Source organism: Quercus lobata, chromosome 4 (assembly GCF_001633185.2).
Source record: "Quercus lobata isolate SW786 chromosome 4, ValleyOak3.0 Primary Assembly, whole genome shotgun sequence".
NCBI classification, from domain to species: Eukaryota; Viridiplantae; Streptophyta; class Magnoliopsida; order Fagales; family Fagaceae; genus Quercus; species Quercus lobata.
In genome coordinates, this window is record NC_044907.1 from 63,702,768 (window position 1) to 63,707,268 (window position 4,501).

General features: G+C 34.4%; 1 long non-coding RNA gene across 1 annotated transcript; it reads right to left on the reverse strand.

Annotated features, from left to right (window-relative positions):
- Window positions 1-2,499: 2,499 nt before the first annotated feature.
- Window positions 2,500-4,154, reverse strand: LOC115983707. The gene is made up of 3 exons (XR_004090166.1): window positions 4,135-4,154; window positions 3,599-3,628; window positions 2,500-2,565 (listed from the first exon to the last, which is right to left on the reverse strand). It is a non-coding gene; the product is annotated as an uncharacterized LOC115983707 (long non-coding RNA).
- Window positions 4,155-4,501: the final 347 nt, after the last annotated feature.

A 4,501-nucleotide genomic window follows, 5' to 3' on the forward strand; every position in this document is an offset into this window, starting at 1 on the left:
TTACCAATATTATCTATCATTATTAGTCTTTATACTTTATCATCACTACCCCTCTACTACAGCGCCATTGCTACTATTGTTACCACTACCGTTGTCTTTGTCCACAACGTACACCATCGCTCTCGTTGCCATTGTTTATTATATTGTCGTTGTTGCCATCGATGTTTTCACTACCCTTGTCACCGTTACTATGTCACATAAATTCTCATTAATTATTCTTTTTTGTATCCATATTTATGCATCAAGCCCACCTCTCCCCCACTATTTACCTATCTAAAAGAAAAAAATCTAATTAATTTAAATCATCACAATCTTGGTCCAAATACAAGGTAAGCAATTAAGATTCTTTTTTTTTTTTTTTTTTGAGATAAACGGTAGAAAATTTTAATGATAATAAGAAACCAGTATACAGAAGCCCAAGTAAGACACCTTGCCACCTTGGACTAAGGGGCACCACCAACGCCTGTAGTGGTCCCAGGAAGCCATAAGAAAGACATCTAAATCAGACTAAATTATGGGCTATCATAAGCCGTTGGTACTCTTCAAACACGCCACTACCACTCTCGAGAATTGTCTTCGGATGGGTTTGAACTTGCTCAAAATAAAACCTGTTTCTTGCATTCCAAATCGCCCAAGCTGTAACAGCCCATCTTTCTAATTCCGGTTAGCTCAATTTCTGTTGCATCTGGTTGAACAGAGGAAGAAATCACATACCTCATTGCTGCACTTCCGTGTTCTCCCTTTGAATAACGCCCAGACATTCCTTGCAAAAGGGCAAGTCCACAACAGGTGACTAGCCGTTTTAGGTTCTTGATTACACAACACACAGATGGGTTCCACCTGCACACGTCGTCGGTGTAGATTGTCGCGGGTAGGTAGACAATTTGAACATGCCCTTTAAATGAACGTGCGAACTTTTGGGGGCACATTCAAGGTCCACATCTTTTTCCAAACAGACCCATGAGCCCGAGCTGCTGAGTGTTCTACTCTAGATTGGTTCTTCAATCGTAATGCCAAGTGGTAGGCCGTTCTGACCGAGAACTGCTAAGATTTATTCTCCTTCCACACTAAGGTGTCCTGGGAGTTGGGGTTGTTGAGTGATGTAGCCAAAATCTCAACTTGAGCGCAATGAGCAAAGGTTGAGAAGATTTTTCCTCGGTCCCATTGTCCTAGGAAGCACGGATGCGGCACCAGAGGAGCCGCACCTGCATCCGATGCGGCGTGACAAGGTGACGTGCAAGGGACGCTGCTACCCACGCGTCAGTGCCACGTCGAGCTGTGTCCTGCCATGTTTTTTTTCTTTTTTTTTTTTTCACGACTGGTGCCGACGCAACTCAGACTTGGGCTAATTCACGCCAACTCAGGCCGTATCGAGCGAAACTGCCGAAATGGCTGATTTAGGCCGAAACGGCCGATTTAGGATGGTGCGTTTTGACCGTTTGAACTTAATAACAAACCCAAAACTATCTCAGTTCTCAAAACGCACTTAAGCAACATTCTTCACTTCAATCTTTAGCTCTCTCTCACTCTCTGTGCTCCGTCTCCCCTCTCTTCTCTCTGCTCTCTGTTTCCCCTCTCTCACAGACGCACTCAAGCTCTCCTCATTCTGGTTTCCTGAAGAACAATCCCAGCTCATCGCAGACAACGCAGAATCGTAGATCAGGCTTCTTCTTCTTTGTTTCCTCTTTACTCTTTTGTTCTTTGTTTTTAAGTCTTCTGACTTTCATCTGCTGCTCTTAGTTTCTCTGCTTTGTTTCTCTTTTATCTTTTTTTTTTAGTTTTGTGAGCTTAGTGTGCGTTTGGATTCAACTGAATCCTGCGTCCACGTTTTCCAGTTTTACGTTTTCCTTTTTTTTTTTTTTGTCTTCATTTGTTGACTTTGGGAGACAACATTTGCTGTTATGAACAGTGTATGCACTGTTCACGCACTGTTCATGTATTAAAAAATATTAAAAATGGGTCCCACGGTACTATTTACACATTTAAAAATTATTTTGCTATAGTGTTTTCAGTTTTCAGTTTCAGCAACAATAAGTTCAATCCAAACGGACCCTTAGTCAGTAGTCACGTGACAAAGCATTGGAAAGTAGCAAAGTGAGTTTGAACTTTGAAACACTCCAACTTTTTTATTAAGTCTGACCCTCCCCCAAACGTAAATGCACTATCTTTCTTTCTTTTGTTTTTTTTTTTTTTTTTTTTTTTTTTTTTTTTTTTTTTTTTTTGTTTTTTGTTTTTTTTTTCATTATCTAAGTACATACTATATTACTGTTTTAAACTTTTAATATTCAAAAAAGTGATAGTTGTTATTAACTTACTAGTCACTAACCTGTGCGATGCACGAGAAAGTTTTTAATAACTATAAGATTTTAGCAAATCAAATGCTTTAAAATTTGAAAATCTTATAGAACTTACATTAGCATGCATCAATTTGTTTACAAAGTCAATGCTAAATAGATCTACAATTGCATTCTCATATCCTTTGTCATTTGCAAAGTGGCAGGACACTTTTCATTATGGTTTGCATCCTTCTATCCTTCAAAAGCTTTAAAAAGTGCCATGTGGTCACTGCATAAGAATGTGTATAAGGTTATACAAAATTCTGTCATTATAATCAACATCCTAAAACTAACATCCAATCCAAAAATGTGTAACCAATGTTACACATCACTTAGTGTAAGTAAGCCAATAAAAATTACCAAAAAAGGAAAACCCTTTTGCTGGAAACATCACAAAGACCAATAAATTAGATAGAAATATAAAATTAAACAAACTCATTTCCAGCATGTATCTATGAAAACTCAAAAATATATAACAAATTTTCTTCTATCTTCATTTAATAAAGAAAAATGATAAGAAACTGTTATTCTAACTTTTATAAATTGCACTTATATCTATCGCTTTCATCGAACTATTTGATTAACAGGAATACAAAAAACACTTAGTGTAAGTAAAGCTAATGAAAGTCACCAAAAAGGGAAAACCATCTTGCTCACAGAGACCAATAAATTAGACAGAAATATAAAATTAAACAAACTCATATACAAACACGTATCTATGAAAAACTAAAAAATATATAACAAATTTTCTTCTATCTTCATTTAATAAAGAAAAATGATAACAAATTGTTATTCTGACTTTCATAAATTGCACTTATATCCTTTTCTATAAGCAAGCAAAAAATACATAGCTCAAGTTGTAATAACAAAATTGGAAAATTCTTAATGGAAGAAGGTAAGCTATCTATGAATTCAGCCGTAGATATAATAGGCATATGAAAGCAACAATAACACCAATCAATCAATTATCCAACTTAGCTCACACTGTTTAGGTAGCTTCCCTAGTGAATTAGGCTGCAATGAACTGCACAAATTGGCCTTGATACCAACTGTGCTTTCAGTGTTAGATGCTCATGCCTTTTTGAGAAATTACACTGCCTCTTTTAGGTTTTTAACTTTGATGTAAATCTTTTTTTTTTATATAAATAATTACGATAGGATTTTTTTTTATATATATTATTTATGTACATAGACAAATAGTTAACCCTATACTAAAAAAAAAAAATTCAGAAATTTAGTACAGAGGCAAACGAATACCATACCTTTAACCTTGATTCGAATGGAGGAAAAGACTAAAGAGAAAGGCAATAAAAAAGCAGAAATTAATTAGGAATATTAAATCTAAATAAAAGTGAATGGAAGAACAAAAATTAAGAATGAAATCTGTTTTAAAACAGCAAACGAATGTACAAAGAATTAAATCTATTGCTGTTTGGTATTCATTGAAAATTGCTATATTTTAAATCTGTTGCAGGGAAGGAACAACCCAAATGTACAAAGAATTATAAATTGAACAGCCATCAAATTTGAACAGCCATGAATTGGTTTGGTACACAGAAAATATATATATTAAAAAAATAGAATAAACATCATCACAAAAACTATTTATAAAATAATGGTTCTAGAGTCCTAATTAAATTTGTTTACAGTTACAGATTTCTAAACAAATTTGATCACCAAAGCTTATCTACAAAAATAAATGAAAAAAAAAAACACTAATTTCTAATCAAAACATTAACATTCAAACTCTCTCATGTTTCTAACCATATATTTGCTGTGTGTTTAGAAGAGAGCATACCCAAACAACCTTCAAGGATCCTTTGTTGTTTCTTGAAATAATTAGATATCTAGTTTCTTTTTCCTGCAATTAAATGCATAAGATGAATGAATGCATCAGAAATCATCAAATTTTGATTTTTTGCTTTCCAAAAGACTTAACATCATGTATGTCAAAGAATAAGCTTAACATCTGCTAGAATAGCTTAAAAAGAATAATTGCTGGAGTTTCACTACAATTCTACTATAAAACAAAACAACAGCTACAACCCAACTGAGAACATAAAATTTCTTCCTACATTTTACAATCAGAGACAGACCAAAACAAAAAAGACATGAACTTGTAGAATTTATTCCTTTGTGTCAGATTTTGAAGGTTGGGAGGCTCT